The sequence below is a fragment of the Pectinophora gossypiella genome, chromosome 13 (genome assembly GCF_024362695.1).
Source record: "Pectinophora gossypiella chromosome 13, ilPecGoss1.1, whole genome shotgun sequence".
NCBI classification, from domain to species: Eukaryota; Metazoa; Arthropoda; class Insecta; order Lepidoptera; family Gelechiidae; genus Pectinophora; species Pectinophora gossypiella.
The window spans coordinates 9,623,446-9,642,455 of NC_065416.1; the positions used below are offsets into that span (position 1 = coordinate 9,623,446).

Here is a 19,010-nt window from a genome sequence, read left to right on the forward strand (position 1 = left end):
TATAAAACATAATTTACATAAACAATCTATTATGCCCAGCACAGGCCTCTCCTCAATCAACTATAGGGATATCCAGCATACTCCATCACGCTGCTGCGCTGGTCTATTGCATTACAACCCATGCCGTCGACTCAAAAACAAAAAAAAATAGAAAATAATTCCAACATTTTCATTGTCAACGAACTCAAACATAAAAAAGAAAAGTCATGCCTTTCAAGCGAATATAGTCTCCATCTAAACTAATAATAAAGGTGGGATGCCTTTCCCGTAATTAGATTGCGACTTGATGAAAAACTTGATCGTGTTATGGGGCTTTCAGCTGTGAAGGCGCATCTGAGTAGATCATTTTAAAAGCACGGCTTTCGAAGCGCTTGCTAATGGTGGATTAAGACGGAGATAGGCTTCACGGCGAGCTTAGAGGGTTTTTAAAAGTGGAGTACGTCGGAGTATCTAATATAGATATACGCCAAAGAATAAATAAAAGCATGTTCACCACCTGATAAACTGATAGTCCGAAAAAGTATGATGTTTCCGTGCTGTGGAAGGCACTTCAAGCCATCGCTCTCGGTCTAGCAGCCCAAATATCTTCACCAACCCGAACGCACTGGAATAACGTGCCAAACTATGCTCCATACTTCCTCCGGTTGATTCAGGGAAGGCCTATGCCCAGCAATACGTATAGGCCCGGACGTATCACATCACATCATCAGCCCATTAACGTCCCCACTGCTGGGTCACGGGCCTTCCCTATGGATGGATAGGGAGATCGGGCCTTAAACCATCACGCAGGCCCAGTGCGGATTGATGGTTATTAACGACTGCTAATGCAGCCGGGACCAACGGCTTAACGTCCCTTCCGAAGCACGGAGGAGCTCGAGATGAAACTTTTTTTTTTGTGGTCACCCATCCTATGACCGGCCTTTGCGAAAGTTGCTTAACTTCAACAATCGCAGACCGAGCGCGTTTACCGCAGCGCAACCGAGCTCCTATATTTTTGAGCATACGGACGTATATAGGCCCTTTATGTTTATTTTATGTGCTTATATTGCAATTGTGGCATAAATTTTCTTTTATTTGAGTTGTGAGACCAATGTTGAACTATTGAGCTGTCGGAGGCCGTAGACACAACTCATGTAACGACTACATCCTTACTTAAGTACAAATATAAACCAGGCCCGACTGCGTTCCCTCCGAAGCGTGGGTCATCTTACTTTGTGATCAGCCTGCAATGTCCTAATCAAACTACGGATCATAAATTGATAGCATCATAGAATTCTTACAATATAGGTAATCTGTGGATAGCAAGCAGCATACGCTAACACAAATACACGTTCCATTGAAGAAAGAAATGAGAAAATGTACTTAGTATGGTCGTAAAACAGAAATAGGTAGCTAAGATCTACCTACGAGACGCCTACAATAATACCACCACCAAATTTAGGATGTTTGTTTGTTTATGTTTTATTTATAGTTTCATTTCAATTTCCATTCTACTTTACAATTCGGGAGATTTTTGAAACATTTTGATAATAAACAAACGGGTTTAATTTGACTGAGTACAAAGGAAGCACACGTAAGCAATAAGTATTAAAAGTGCGAAGCTAATCCAGAAAAAAAGGACTTTAATCGTACCATGAGAATATTTGAAATATTTTCATAATATTGCGCCGGGATTGTGTCAACTCAGGATCTCGAGATTCTCGAGTAGATACGTTCATATATTTCTTGGAAATACTTACTTACTTATTTACATATCTAACATCCCTACAAAGGAATACTTTTGACGCAATATACATAAGAACATCCTACCCACATATAGAATTTGTGAACATTCCTTTGTTTGATTACCATCACATCCTTCAGATTTACACTTTTTTGTTCAAACATGTTACATACCTACCTCTTGGTTGCTTTTTGTTACTCTCGCGTAATAATAAATATTAGTAAGTAAACAATATTTTACTTGAATATATCTCAGTAACGTCTTATATTCATGAAGCTTATAACGCAAGGTGGCACCTGCCCTTATAAATTATTCGGGACCCTACTTCGGCTACCTATCCCTTTGTTGCGTATTACTTTTAACGACCCTTTGAAATGCGATTCCACTGTTTCATTCCCCACTTTCCCAAGGAAAGCTTTCCACCTTAATTTCTGTTATACAAACGGCAAAAGAAACACATTGTCGGAAGTAGGCAAGATAACAAATGGTGTGATGACAGGGACAAGGCGGGAATGATATAAACATAGGAGTTAATCTTCACATCTGTCGCTTGATCGATATCCCTGTCCTTGACATTACAGTGGGTCTCTCGTCCAAAATATATTTAATATTCGGTTAGGACCCACCTTGTTGGAGATACTTTCCACGAGTGAGCACACGTCAACAATAGCACAAACCACTCACAGTTAGTCGATAATTTTCACAGTCACAGTAATAGTTTATCGTAGCGTAGTTTCGGCGTAGTTGTGCGCTACGCTCGTAGCCGTAACACGCGAACGTAGCGACGCGAGCGAGTCGACTGGCCGCCCCGCTCACCACGCCGCACGGATTGCTACGTATAGACCACCTAAACGTTACAGATAAATCTTAACACGTTTACTGTTTATGAACCACAAATGAGGCAATACATTTGAAACTCATTCGCGCATGTCCCATATGTGGGGCACATTTTTTCTTGCCATAGTATGTCTATGTACATAAATTCCAATATGTTTATCGAAAAATAACACTGCACGTGAGGAGTTGATATCTAATTTTAAGTTACACAGTGAACGTGTTTATAATGTTTATAAATAAATGTTCAAATTCTTTCTAGTGAATAGAAGTTCGTTGAAACTGTATTAAGTGAAGTGGTTTACTGTGGTTTACATTTAAATACGCAAGGACAGAAACTGATTTTTAAATTCTGAGTTGACTGACAAACAAAATAATCTCAAACTAGCTATATTCGCTCAAAAATCAAGAGGGCCTCGTAACTTTCCAATAAAATCCAGCGGTGCAACCGACTTTCGTACAAAAACAATGACTATTAAACAAAACAAACAAAAGCCGCGACATCTCACAACCCCGCGTGGTCTGTGCATCAAGAAACTGTGCAATGCGCAGGCGCGCTTGACGTCAGCTCGTTCCCCCTCTCTCCACGCCGCGATGCGTTGATAGACGTCACTCGTACATACTGACGTGAGCATCTTTTCTGCACTCTACCATGGTGATGGCAGGTACAGACACTTCCGACCGAGCAGTGAACGCTATCTGAAGGAAAAGTACAAAAAGTCACTTTAAAAAAAGGAAATCCTACCATCTTTACGTACAGTTCGTATATGTTCCTTTTAATTATTTAATGAAACTGCATCATACCCATTACAGAGACACAAGACAGAGATCACAAGTCACACACACAGCCACACTAGGTATGAAGGAATATTTTATTTATTTCAGAATAAACAGCTGTGTTCAACAGACTTCAATTGAATGACAAATCATTACGATCAGGGTCACCCATTGTCCGCTGCGAGCCTCTGAAATTGCTTGAGGTTCAACAACGGCTACTTTTACAAGATGTAATTAAAATTCCAAATTGTTGACTGTACCAATTATGTGTCTTTAAGAGATTATTTGCGATATTCTCTCAGCACTCCACATTGCATTATACATATACTAAGCTGTTCGCCAACGACTTCGTCCGCGAAATTACATATTCCTAACTTTAAAAATGACAAAGTTTTATCTAATCTAATCTAGCCTACAAGATCCCACTGCTGGGCAAAGGCCTACCCTTCCGCTTTCCATTTATCGCGGTCCTGTGCGTATTCCAGGCGGTCCCTCTGGCAAGCGACCAAGGGCCTGTTTAATAAAACTTACAATTGTAAATTACAACGACAATTTGGTGTTCATTACGTAGCTAATATGAAACTGCAAAACATTTGAGATCACAAACTCCGCAATGTACATCAAATTGTCATTGTATTTTACAATTGTAAGTTTTATTAAACAGGCCCCAAGTCGTCACGCCATCTCTTTCGAGGTTTCCCACGACGCCTGTACTTGTCACCCAATGAGTGACGATCCGCGCCCACCGCTCAGGGTGCATGCGACAAACATGTCCGGCCCAATCCCACAAAAGTCTGGCGGCTTTACGTCTTACACCAGCGACTCCAGTTTTTGAATGTAGTGTTGTATTTCGGACAATCAATTCGGACCATCAATTCGTTTGACACGAAGAGAGATCAAGTCTCATACAAAATTTTGAGTCCTTTTTTTGGCGGTTGGTCCTGTTGTAACTTCTGAAATTTCCTGATGAGAGACTCAGTCAGACAGCGACTTTTCGCTTTTATATTATATAGATGTTACTATTTTAATTATAAAGTATTTGCCTAGCAATGGTCGCGTGTAAGTAACAGGTAGCGATCATAAAATAGTGAAAGTCTCGTCGACTTGATAAGGGTCGTTGGGAACGTTATTTATGTTGTAAGTCAGCCCAAAATATGACTCGGGTCAGTTTGATCGGGGATGTAGGTGATATGGAATAATGTTTCCCAGCCTCCAATTGGAATGTAGGTATTGTAATAAATGTATGGAGAATCTCTCATGTTTCATATGCTCTGTTTTACGTAAAGGGAGGAACAACATTTTCTACTTTGTTATAACGTAGTTGTTGACAAATAAATTAAATACCTCTGGATTTGATTCTACGTCTATTTCAACTCGGATCCTTCATAAGCTGTACAATAAAATTCAGATCAGAAAATATAAGTATTTTCTAATTACTACACTAAAAACACTGTCAAGTAGTAACATTATGTAAGTGCACGCAAACATCTTTGAACGTCTTCATTAAGTTAGTTTTCTTTTTATTAGAATTGTTGTATGTAGGTAATTATTTGTTTTCTTCAGTCACGCTCTTCCAATCAATACTTATAACTTCATACATTGTTTTAAGTTTACGCGGTTATTATCATAATTAAAGCACAATATAATAACGGGTTCTTATCGCGTTTAAATGGGGATATGAGACTCCCGATATTTCGACACTGTTGCAAGTGCCATGATAACGGGATGACTGGAACTGAAATATCGGGAGTCTCATATCCCCATTTGAACGCGGTAAGAACCCGTTATTATGTGCTTTAATTACTTATAACTTTATTAAGATTAGAGACATTTATTTCTACATCTTCTACTCTTCTTCTTATCGTGTGGGTTATGAGGTGGATTACCAACCCCATCAACCCTGGTGTCAGGGTTATTATTGATCAAAGGCCCCTCAAAAAACCCCTCAAAGGTGACCTTATACTAGTAATAGCTGATAATTATTACATAGATGTAGATAAGATATTATGACATGTTTTCGAGGATTGGTGCCCGGATAATGGCAATAAGTTCGTCCCCTATTACATAGGATATAAACATAGCGAAGAGTGGGTGTACATAATATATACCTCTGCATACTGGCGTCATGCTTTTTATGTATGTTTTATACTAGTAGCATGTATTCATAGTTTTCTAATTCTTCTTCTATCGTGTGGATTGTGAGGTAGATTACTAACCCCATCCACCCTGGTGTCAGGGTTATTATTAAGCCGCCATAGGCCCCTGACATGACTCATGTAACGACTACGTACTTACATCCTTCCGAAGCACGGATTATCTTACTTTTGGACAATCATGTGATCAGCCTGTAATGTCCTAACCAAACTAAGGATCACAACCCCACCGGGATTCGAACGTGGGACCTCCGGATCGTGAGCACAACGCTCAACCACTGGAACACGGAATTTTCTAATTTGAATTACGAGACACGTTTCTAATGTTCCAGTATTCCACAACATAACCAAAACCAACGTGTCAACAAGTAAATTTCGCTACAATTGTGAGGCCAGTGTGTACCGGCGGGGCGCGCGGGGTACCGGTATTTCTATTTGGGGTGTCCTCGCCCTCACGCGGTGACCCTATGCTTGGGGGACTTGGGTGGTGGTGTAAGCCACGAAAGAATGGCGAGATAAAAATATATAATCAGAAATCAGAATCATTTATTCAACGTAATTATCATGGATAAACTTGTTGAAGGTCTATGTAACATTTTTGAATTTACGTCAATTCGCAAGGTGTTATGGCTAAGGAGAATAAATAGTTTAGTATTAATATACTTTGTTTGTTTTCATTTACGGTAAATGCTGCGTACGCATGTAATTGGCAAGTATATATACCAAGTCTTTCTATTTATAATGCTGTCTGTAAAAGCTTCATATGTATTTATGTATGTGTACCTAAATAAATAATTAAATAAAATGTTAGTGTGTGATTTATTGTACATTGTACATGTGCGTGATTCGTACTTTGTAGATAGAGGTCTTCGTAGAGTATGGTTCTTAATTTAAAAAAAAACTTAAATCATTATCATACACTAAGATTGAAAAAACTCAAATATTATTATTAATTATTATATTTCGTTGTAGATAATCGTTACGATTATAAATCAATAGAAGTTGATACAAGTATTTAGTCGATTTCATCTTGTAATATCGAAACAGCTTACTGCACTGAGCACATTGACTAATGTTTTCTTTTTGGTTAGTTTTTTTTTATTTTAAATATTGTTAGATTATTCATCTTCACCATAAACAGCCTATATACGTCCCACTGATGGGCACAGGTTAGATTATTATTTCAACTAAGTATTTTTTTATAAATTTCCCAACACAATATAAATTGGTAATGAGTTCAAATAAAGTAAATGAAGAATGATACTCATATTATCAAACCTTACTAATATTAACCTGTGCGAGTTAATTGGACACGCTAGTACCCTATGCGACGAGAAATGGTTAGCGAGTTTGCACGAGTTATTGCATACATATTTGGCTGCCTCTCGTTCCTTGCATCCTCAACAATTCGTGCGTTATTAACCAAAATTCGGCGGCGATCGGGCAATGCCCCGCGTACCATAATGCAACGCACATACTGCGTACCCCCTTGTGTCATTGCAACCATTACCAAGCCATGCTTTGTAAAGGCGAATGATTCTGACATTTTGTCAAAGGTAATTCGCATTTAGTCGACAATTTTTAATGTTCATCCCCTGACAGCACCCTATTGAGACTGACAACTGTATCTGTTTGATGTAAAGGGTCGGGAACCTCGTTACAATATTCAAGCGACCCCCGTTTTTGATGCCTTTTAATTATTTATTGCATTATGCACAGATTTATCAAAGAAACTTAGCACTATTTTTGTATTTTACAAGAAAAAACCCTTTGTTGAATTTATCAAATTAAATGGTAAACCTTGACAAATTCATGCGTTTGTGTTTAGCTTTACATTTTGATTGCATTATAATTCATACATTGATGTTATAATGATGAAGTAGGTAGGCACGGGTATAAACTCGTGCCGCGAGAAAGTTATAATATCTAAGCATAATAATAAGCTCAGACTTGCTATAATTTACGGTAAGTATACGTAAGATTCCCATTTTTACTACATATACATTACTAGGTTTGTAAAGGCGATTGATTCTGGCATTTTGTGAAAAGTAATTCGCATTTAGTCGACAATTTCTGTCGTTGAAGTGTAAGTACACGTCGTTTGAAACGAATCTTGGCGTTGACGAGAAAAGTCCAGTCAACATCGAAACTAAATCACTTGAAGTCCCTCAAAGCTTCAAAGACCCTGTCTACCCCGAGTATTGGCACATGCCAGCAAACGTTAAGCCAAGTAAAAGGCCTTAAGGGAGCTTGAAAACTTTGACAACCTCGTTGGCTACCAGCCCAAATGCTTCTACTAAACCTAATGTTATTATGTGCGAAATTGGCATAGTACATACCTATTTTTAAACGTCTAAATTCGACTTTATGAGTTTGAATTCATGTTTGGAACATAGATAATTACTGTGCAAGCTTTGCGCTTTTGGAACTCCTTACCTGCTTCCGTCAGAGCGGCTAACTGTCTTTAGAGCTTCAAAAACCAACTGCGAGCTCATTTTGAATCCCTATGCGGATATTGTTTATGTATGATGTATTTTATTATTTTCATATTTGTTTTTTTGTGTTTAGTCTATTCATCATCATCGGTGTAGCATTCTACATGCTACTTTTTAGGGAAAAATAGGGCAGTGGTTTCCGCCTCGCAGTACTCTGTCTGACGCGCGTAGGATGGCGCCCAGAGTAGTCTATTTCAAAGCCGTACTAGGACTCCTGTCCTCCGCCTCTCATAGTACTGACAGTTACAGCTGCCCTCTGTCCGGTTTCAGGTTACAGTCCCTGTGTGTGACTCGCCTGTAGTCTATTAGTTATAATTATAATTTCTTAACTATGGTAAGGTATAATTTGGTAAATTAACTAAACTTATTAATTGGCCATGCTCGGTTTTTGTAAAAGTACAGAAAGCTGAAAACCATTTCGAGATAAATGAATTTGAAACAACTCCCTATATTTACTTTTCTTTATTTTTCAGTATTTTTGAAGATATTTTATTAAAACGATTGACCTTTATTTGACCTTTGTAGCAAGATGTATAAAAATATGCCTTTGCCTGCTTACAAAAGTTCATTTATGACAAGTGGTATTGATAGTTGACACAAGTTGTTGATGAGGTTATATTCAAACGAATTCGGATTATCACTGCTGTTATTCGTGCATGATGGAACAAAGCATTCTCTTCCTCCCATTTTAAAAAAATAAATATGTAATTAGGTACACATAAAGTAACGTTTCAACAAGTTTCATCTGAGTTTGGCGAGATGGACTGAATTGGACTGACACTCACTGACAGTTCAGTATTGAACTGACAGTATTGATATTGACGCTATTTTTTTGTAGGCAAAGGCATTTTTTAATTCTTGCTTTAATGACGTCACCAAGGGTGAAATTTTAAGTGTTTCTAAAAAATAGATAGGATTGATAAAACACAAAAATATTGAAATTGGTTCCTTAAAATGGACTATATTTTCAAAACAAATTATAAAACAAATACATAAAAAAATCGTAGCATGGCCAATTTGGTATAGAGTATTAACTATATTAACTTTAGTTTACTTTTATTTATTTCTTGTTGCACCATCCCGCTTCCATATATAGTGAATGTTTGTTTCCTGGTAGTGGTCGCCTGGAAGAAATGTTCTAGAGCAATAAAGCCGCCCAAGTCGTACTGTATTCATGTGTTATGTCGGACTGTTAAAAATATTTTCTGTGGAATAAAGTGTATTTGATTTGATTTAATATTTGATATCAAGTCCTTTCCCCAAACTCAAAATCTAAATCTAAATTAAACATTTCCGATATAAAAGACACTCGCCATACTTTTATAGTACAATTAAGTGGACGTTCTATTTCTTATTCGTTACGGTGTCACTAACAGCCTGTATTTCAAAAATAACTTCGAAACTCTTTACTATTCTTTAGTAATGAGGAAAATATTACGTACTTACATCAGATATGTTCATAACGCCATATTGATGGCTTCTGTTGAGTTTTCCTCGTCCGATGGCACGCCGAGACTGGTTCGTATCATCCAATAACAATTTGCCGCGGGTTGATTTATTGACTTAATACCCCCAAGCTGCTTAGCCTGCGCGCAGTACCTATTACACAGAAAGAACAAAAATTGCCAAATTGACAGGATTGCAAAAATAGCACACCCGGCACAATCGCACACGAGACACTCAATCACTCACTTTTATGATTTGTAATGTGTTGTCATAGGTAAATAAAGAGTTTATCTGTCTATCCCTATAAAAATATATTTTTAACGCGTAAGTGCGAGTGAGATAGACAGCCCACGCGCTCCTTTTTACTCTTTAGCGGTTTATGGCCGTTTAGACAAAAGTATCCTGGTAAAAGAATCCCAGTGGTGAGTTGTTACAAAAATGACAGAAAACTTTGGCGGTTCAATAGTAACCCTGAACACCAGTGCTGTGTTTATCAAAACACGTTACGTCTACACGTTCACAAGCTACAAGTAACTCAAAAGTACTTGTAAAATTACGTTTATCAAAAAAAAAGTACAGGGATGGTACAATACATAATAAATATTGACACTTGTAACATGTAATTTACTTGTGTGGTTTTGATAAACACATTCTTGTAATAATAAAATATTTTACAAGACAATTTCTTGTAATACAGGGCTTGTATGTTTTGATAAACAGGGCACAGGGGTAATAAGGTCGGTTATTGATCTTACAAGAAAAAAAGAAGAATATCATGTTTGAAATGTTCTTTGTAATAACAAGTAAATTCTCAAAAATCTTATTTTCTTTAAGTGTATAGTGATAACAAGGAAGTAAATAAACCACCCCATCTGCGTGTCTAAGTAACTAAAAGAATCGTGCGGATTGCATTGCTTCCCCCATGGTGGCTAATTTAATTCCTTCCCCGCGATCTCACCTCACACACTGCGGATTTTTCTCCCCACACAGAAATTCATCCCCAAATTTACCCCCTCGATGACCCCTTACAATGTCGAAAGTTCGCTGCACCTACCATTTGAAAACTCAAATCCAAGTTCTGGGAACTTCAAAAAGCGTATTGAGTTTCTATTTGCGAAGGGATGCCGGTGAATAGTCAGTGTCGCGTTCATTTGCTGGAATTATAAAATTTTACGGCGAAGAAAAAACGTTTTAAAAAAATGATTGTCAAATAAATGAACCTACTTCTAGTAATAAACCAAGGGACTGAATTTTCAGAAGAAAGTTGACATTCAACAAATTCAAAGTTTATTGCACCAAAATAAAATGAAATATTTGCAAAAGAGACTTAACTAGTAGTCACATGAAAAATGGCGGCCTTATCGCTTAAAGCGATTTCTTCCAGGCAACCATAAGGTGAGGGGGGAAAATATGAAAAAGTGCAAAGATCAAAAGTTAAGTCATCATAACTAATGTAAACAAAAATAATAATAAAATATAATATATTTAAATAATGAAATTAAATTTATTAAATTATATTTTTAAATATTAAATATATTATTATTATAACTACTTTTAACACATACATTAAAAGCATTTTAAAGGGAAGTTGTAACTCATGAGCAACCCTGCAAAGCACTGGCCGGTATTCATAGTGACAAGACGTGCTAAAGTTGTTTACTTTAGCACGTCTATATACATATTTCTTTAACTACTCATTTAACAACATATACATTATAAACATTTTCAAGGGAAGTTGTTTCTCAATATCCAATATTCTTTATTTGCATACTATTACTACCCACCAGCAACCCTGCAAAGCACTTGCCGATATCCGTCGTGTCAGGACGTGTGCGGGGTTGCAACCCCGCACACGTTCGCACACCGCACACTCGCTCTGTAGAGCGAGACAGAATTCCCCTCCTGCTCCACCAACTTCACGGGGACATAACTCTTAATGGGATTACCTGCGTCAATTAAACTCGAGTCATACTTACTTATAAGCACGTAAAATATGATCAACAGAAACATACTTGTTTCTGACAACCAATGAGGTAAACCAAAGTTATATTTACGTATACTTACATCAATTCGAACGACTGACAGAAGAGTAACATACGAGTAGTTAAGCCGCTTTGATATTAGTTCGTTCTCTTTAGAATGACAGCTGTCAGAACAATTCATTTTGCAGACGTCTCTTTCGCGCTATTTGTCTAGTTGTCTGAATTATGTACGCCATATCGTTACACCTGCAAAAGGTAGGCGTATAGTGTATACATCCACTATGTAATAGAGGGCGATCCTATTGCCATTAACCAGGCACAAATCCTGAAAACCACGTACTTAATATCAATTATTTGTGATCTAAAGTTGAATTCAAACACACAAAGTCGAATTCAGTGGGTTAGAACTCGAGCCGACTATAATGATGACCTTCACAAATGTAATAACTAGTATGTATATATACATACTTAGATTTTTGCCCCTATTAAGGGTACTTTTTTAGGATGTTTCTAAGAGCCTATTAAATGGAGCAGTTTTCAGAAATACTGAAAGTATTTCTAAGGTCCATGGACCCGCATGTGTTTATTATTCTTCAGCGAAGTTTTAACAACTGTAACAATTTTGGTCGAGTTCTTACTTTGACTTCCAATAACTTTTTTTATCTTTGATTTGGCTGTTTTTATTTTCTTAACTCCACTTTCTTAGGATTAGGTATGAAGTAAAATAAAATAATTATTAAGAAACCGATAGCGACAAAATTATTATTTCTGAAGTAAGGTAGAAAATCTTGAAAATGATACAAAATAATAACTGAACATACATGAGTGTGTTTCTAGTAGCAAATGAGCCCCACTATCTAATTTTTCATTTTGAACGTGCACATTTGGGCCACCCTGAATAGGCTACACTATAAGTTATTAGCACAAAGCACAGAACAGAAAAAAATAGGTCGGATTTTTCTTTTAAATTACTTACTTACTTAGCCAGTAAGTATAATTAGATAAGTATAATCGAAAACGGTAGCGGTAGAAGAACAACAACATAATGAGCAGATTAAAGCGTGAACTAAATTCAAAAACGTTATCCAAAATAAAGCAATTACGATAAAATTAAGCTAAACAAGCGACCCATACAATTTTACCCTGTGTACGACAAGGGTTAAAGAACCAAAGTTCCATTAGAATTTAACTTTACTGAACCTTCTTGACCCGGCTAATGTTTACCTAATGCATAAAAGCTTAACTTAGTTTGCATTTAAATGATAATTGTTATTTGTAGTTGTTTAAAGGTTATTTCAAGTTATGTTTTAATATTCATTGTAATTATAATATTGTTTCATAAAAATCTTTATGCGGGAAGAAGAGAGGAATGGCGATTACTCCACCGACAAGAGCGCAGCTCTTAAATAGAGAGAGAAAAATCTTTACCGAAATCTAATCAGTATATTTTATGCAGGTACCAACCATGCTTGATTTGAAACAAAATCCAACTAACGCGTTATGTTTTATGGGAAATTTGCTCTGTTTATAATTTAAGTACTTAGTAGAAAAATCTTTCACTGTTTTCTTACAAGGAAACGAAGAAAGCTGTCTACAACTTCCGCTGTCCGGTTTCAAAACATTGTTTCAAACAACTCGACAACGGTAAGTAATGGCGCGTATCTCATTCTCTTAGCCTATCTTGCTTATCCTGGTTAACTTGCGGAACTTAGCGGGACATTGGGGACATAATTCCGGGACGGCTACACTCGTTTTTGTACGGAAACGCCCTCAATCTCGAGAATGGCCGATCTCGCGGCAGTGTGAAGTAATTGCCTGTTAAATTGTGACCCCTATTAAAGGGTCATCTTTTATTAGAAGTTATTTATGTGGCCAGTGAAATATTGGTGTGGATTTTGCTGATGAGCAGTGTTGATGTTTGTGAAGCAGAACACAGAGCAGAACAATAAGGCCGCCCAAATTGTAAGTCCTTGAAATTTAGTTCTGTGCAATAAAGTATATTTGATCAAATCAAATATACATTGTTCAAACAATCCAATTTTATAACATAACATTACTTACATAACAAATTTTATCTTCACTGATTCGCGGTAATTTTATCGGATTACGGTAAACTGGACTTTTTAGAGACTTCTTTAGAGGAGAAATTTTTAAAGTCTATCATGGACTGGGAACGAATAAATAATATGTTCAGCTGTTTGTCCTTCCGAGCATGCCGTAAAATCCGACAGACGTATTATGTTTTTTCTAACATGATGGACAATTGTTATGGGCGATGGGCGGATCCCTTATCACCATGAGTTTCATCATATCCTTCTTAGAACTTCGTATCAACAGTTGCTACAAGTTTTCTTTGATTACTTGTAGCTTTGCCCATCCCATTAGGGATTATGGGCGTGACTTTATGTAAGTATGTAAGATTTTTTTAGTCTTTTTGTAGATACTATAAGCAAGGTTGGATACTTTGAGGTATTTAAATAACATACCTAATACCTTAGTAATAAAATACCTAATTGAAATAATAAGTACCGGCCTCCGTGGTCCAGTGGTTGAGTGTTGGGCTCACGACCCGGAGGTCCCGGGTTTGAATCCCGGTGGGGACATATCACAAAAATCACTTTGTGATCCCTAGTTTGGTTAGGACATTGTAGGCTGATCACCTGATTGTCCAAAAAGTAAGATGATCCGTGCTTCGGAAGGCACGATAAGCCGTTGGACCCGGTTACTGCCTACTGATGTGAGTAAGTAGTCGTTACATGAGCCATGTCAGGGGCCTTTGGGCGGCTCAATAAACCTGACACCAGGGTAGATGAGGTTGGTAATTGACCTCACAACCCACACAATAGAAGAAGAATAAAGTACCCACACTTCAAACCCACTCGAGTTGACAAAGGATTTCCTAGTAGACTTTACTAGTGGAACATGATATAAAGCTGTTTATGTCTGAGCTTTGTCTATGGTATTCCCATGGGCGGCTGCATCGTAGACGAGAGCTAATCCAATGCACATAGTTTATGATACACAACTTAGATTAACAAGCGACTCGATTAACCAGACTCAGTATGCTCAAACTAAAGGCTGATACATAGACTCATTTACATAGTATACCGTGATCCTACGACAATATGTAAATTTGTTTTGAAAAAGTTATGGAGCCGAACTGGAAGGACCCTCGGGGGAGGCAGGGGATTGTAAGTACTGCGTAGACAGGAGACGAATGTTCGCCGGACAGAAATGACCATCTCGGATGGTTCAGACCATGATTCCGAGTTAATATCAAGTGGAATTTTCCGTCGCAAAAATCATGTTCTTTTTTATTATTTTTATTTTTTTGCGATGGAAAATTCCAATTGATATTAACTCAGAATCATGGTCTGAATCATCCCAGTCAGTATTCGTTACGATGTCACTTACACCCCGTGCAAGTACATACAGGTAGCCATACAATTAGGTATGGGTGTTAGTGACACCGTAACGAATACTGAGGGAAATGATTCAGACCATGATTCTGAGTTGATATCAAGTGGACCTTCCTGTCGGAAAATTCATGAAAATTTTAGTGCGTTATTAATTATTCCATAATTCCACTTGATATTAACTCAGAATCATGGTCTGAATCATCCCTCAAAGTTTTCTACTACTACTAGACTACGGAGGCTGTTACAACCAACTATGACACAACAACTAACTGTGGACAACATAACTAATATTTAGTTTATACTTACAAAGTATATTCGTAAACAAATTCAACTTTGGGCCGTAGTCCATCGTCTGCGCAGCGCTTTAAAAAGCTTTCTGTCGGATCTGCGTCATGCGGCTATTCAACGCCCACATTAATCTTCATCTTGTAATATAGCCGCCATGTTTGTCAGGGAAATTACTTAATTGTTTGCTGGAACTTGGAATTTTAGACTTTTATTTCATCTTTTTGTGCGTTTTTAGCGACGACGAAAAAGTAGGAAGGATTTTTCAGTCGCACTTATTTGCGTTTTCAAACTTTCAGTAATTAAACAGCTTCTGAATGTTTATAAATATTTCGCTGAAAAAGTACGTATTCAGAATCTTATTGTCTCTTGTCATGCCCTTGCATCTTGTTGTATTTTCTGATAAAAAAAATATATTGAGCACAATTTACACAAGATACAGAAATAAGGACAACAAATACAGAAAGGCACAACAGGCGGCCTCATTGCTCATGCAGCAATTTCTTCCTTGCAACCTTTGGGTACAGGACAATTGTGTACAAATACCTTATAATAGAAGTAGCGGGTTATAGTATTCTACATAAACAGTCTATATACAATCAACCGGAGGGGGTAGAGTATTCTAATAAACAAACAATTAAAAGAACTACCTATATGAAATACGTACATTAATCTATCTAAAATCTATAATGTCCTATAAAGTAGTAGTTTCTTTAGATATTTTTGTTATCCCTGGTAGCGTTTCCTACAACTATACTTTTTTAAATAGCTCTTAGTACAATGGACACCTACATCATGTCATGTTTTAAAATGGAAAATTAACACTTTTTCTAAAGACCAACTTTCTGCAATATTAATAATAACACGTGAAAAAAACGCATAATAGTGGAATTAGGTACGTTTTATGTATGTTTATGTTCATACTTACAAATCAATCATTCACTCCATATCACTTTCTAAAAAAAAAAATCGGAAAAGTACAATCCGTTTTGCCCGTTCAACTTGCCGACATGTTTATTTCATATAGTTAACCGAAGAAGTCGAAGACCTGAATACGAGTACACATTTGTCGGTCAGGGTGGGATTAAGATATGCTTTAAAATTAATGCTTTGAAATTCGTCATTTACAAATAGCACTGCAAACTTAAACGTAACTTAACACTTGGGCGGAAGGCAAGAGGAAAACCGCTGCCTTATTTTTCCATAAAAACGTAGCATGGAGAATGCTACACCGACAAGAGCGTGGCTCTTAAATTAGTGACGTGACGAATAGCACTGCTTAGTTAATTTGGTATAACTACACTTTTACATGGTATTGGGATAGGCAGTCTTTAAAAAACTACATTTCATACCTACATAATTAATAATATAATTATTACTATTTAAATTCGCCTTATATAAGGCAGACAAAGATCTGAGGCCATATTAATGACAAGCTCGAAATAAGTAACTTTCTGCCAAGATTGCTATTATAAGTTAATAGCCTTAGTTGTATGGAAAGAAGAAATTAATAATCATACCTTATCGCAGTACTTACATTGTGCCTCTAATGAAGCTTTTCTTGGAGAAAGAAATAAAAAGAAACGTATTTTTCGTTTATTAGCTCTAGGAACATTTATTTTTAATTGATCTTACTTTATCTCAATGATTTTAATTAAAGTTTGACAATTCCTCTGAAACATAAAATAATGAAATCTTATTTATTTAGGCATAAATTGAACAGATTTCTAGTTAACAGAAATCATTTTCTCTAAGCAAGAAGGCAGCCAATATCCATTTAGCTGACACGTTAGTTTTACGCCTTTTGTAGGCCCAATAAAGCATAAATAATGATTGTACTGTGTAGTTAAGCCGTTGGTCCCGGTTACTACTTACTGATGTAAGTACGTAGTCGTTACACGAGTCATGTCAGGGGCCTATGGCGGCTCAATAATAACCCTGACACCAAGGTTGATGGGGTTGTAAATCTACCTCACAACCCACACGATAGAAGAACTGTTTAGTGTGTACCATACATACATACATACATACATAAACTCACGCCCGTAATCCCTAATGGGGTGGGCAGAGCCACAAGTAATCAAAGACAACTTGCAGCCAATGTTGATACGATGTCGTAAGCTGGATATGATGAACCTTATGGTGATAAGGGATCAGCCTATCGCCCATAACATTACTCCATCATGTTAGAGGACACAATCCCTTTGTCGGTTAGTGTGTACCAAAAGTGGCAAATGAGATATCTCTAACCTACAACCATGTACCTACCTACCTATAGTTCGTATTCAATACATACAGCATACATTCTACAATCCGTATTGTACAGCGTTACAAAGAGAGCAAGGTATTAAACCTCAGGATACATTTTAGCCGGACACTACATTTCGGAACCATTCCAGTCCGAACTAAAATCATTAGCGAGTCCAAAGCTAGGATAATCCGATTGCTTAAAGTTTAAGCTAGCAACAACGTTGCGACCGAATCCAACCAGTTTGCAGGCGGATTTTGGACATAGTGAAAACAAAAACATGCAACACAACTTTTTTTAATGCACCAGCCGTTAAAAATAAGAATACATCACAACTTTTTTTAATGCACCAGCGGTAAAAAAAGTATGTATTTAAGTAACTATTATGTGTCAGTTTTGTACCAATTTCTACGAGTAGTGACAGTAAAATGTTTTGTAAGTATTCGAATATTTCTTTCCACTATACATTTACATTTCGAGAATCATGAAATATTACACTAAACCACAAAACTCGAAACTCGTTGCACTTGTACATGCAACCAAACTGGCCAGCTCAGCAAATTTTTTTAAAGCCAACAGGTCTATTCTGGAGAATTTTAAGTTTATCTATGCTTTAAGGACATTAGGTTCAAAGACCACACATCCTGCAACTCCTGCAAGATTCATTATACTCTGCAACGGGACATTTTGTTGACGATGATAACTGTACAAAGGGATGATCGTAGACGTCCACGATCTTTTTCCGACATTATTCGTCATCAATCACACCATACGTCTACTGACCTACATTCACGTAGGTCTCCTTGTCAGTGTATAACTACAGTGCCAACATTAAATTACCATTAGTCCGGAAAACGACGTCAAAGAATAGCGGCGGTCGAATCCAAGGGAGTTGTACCGTAAATACATGTGAGAGAATGAATGAATCTTGAGCAACTGGTCCGTGAAGCAGATTTTATTTCGAGCCTCGGGACCGTCCTGATTTTTCCGCCTCGACGATAATTTTTCTGCCCCAGTGATGCCTATTGAGTTTGTTAGAACGGGTTGCAAGCACAGATATTTCCGAACGCATTGTTTTGAATGGAAACAGAAAAGTTCTGTCGAGAGATACTTGTCTACCTCCCTTATCTTACTTATTTATCTTTGAAGATTTTAAGAAGAATTACTTTAGTATTGTGTAGTCCACGAGCCACCCAACGTCTCCTTGAGTTTACTGAAATAAACGAGAATGATAGGTAAGACAACTCAAAGTTTAAGATACTTACAGCTTTTTAAAGATCACGTTGGTATTTATATAACTTTTATCTTCCATCATCAAACGGTTCATTATTATATAAAAGTGTATTTGTATCAGCCGTTCAAATTTTCAATCACTTACCCACCGAAATAAAATTGTTAGAGGGTAAGACATTTAAAAAACGTCTAATAAATTGGCTAGTTGATATGGAATTTTATGACTTGAATGAATATATTCAACAACAATGATATTATTTAAAATTGACAAATGTATATAATGTGACTAATTATTAGGTACTTACTTAATTCCTTGATGCTTAATACTAACATTATTTGTAATATTGTACGTCCGACATGGACATGCTGTTGAGACAATTTCATAATGTTTGACACCTGCATGTATGTACCTACA

The 19,010-nt window shown here is 36.9% G+C and overlaps 2 protein-coding genes across 12 annotated transcripts in view; one reads left to right on the plus strand and one right to left on the minus strand.

The window, feature by feature from the left end:
* Positions 1-2,532, minus strand: part of LOC126371972 (kazrin) — a 166,301-nt gene extending 163,769 nt beyond the window's left edge. For 8 of the 11 annotated variants that reach the window (XR_007567106.1, XM_050017460.1, XM_050017454.1 and 5 more), the window contains exon 1: positions 2,350-2,532. The gene's annotated coding sequence lies outside the window, so the exon portion shown is untranslated. The remainder of the gene's footprint in view (positions 1-2,349) is intronic. The other 3 variants (XM_050017458.1, XM_050017457.1, XM_050017456.1) reach the window with 1 other exon arrangement.
* Positions 1-19,010, plus strand: part of LOC126371974 (acyl-CoA Delta-9 desaturase-like) — a 114,654-nt gene that overhangs the window by 79,716 nt on the left and 15,928 nt on the right. The gene's annotated exons all lie outside the window — the stretch shown is intronic.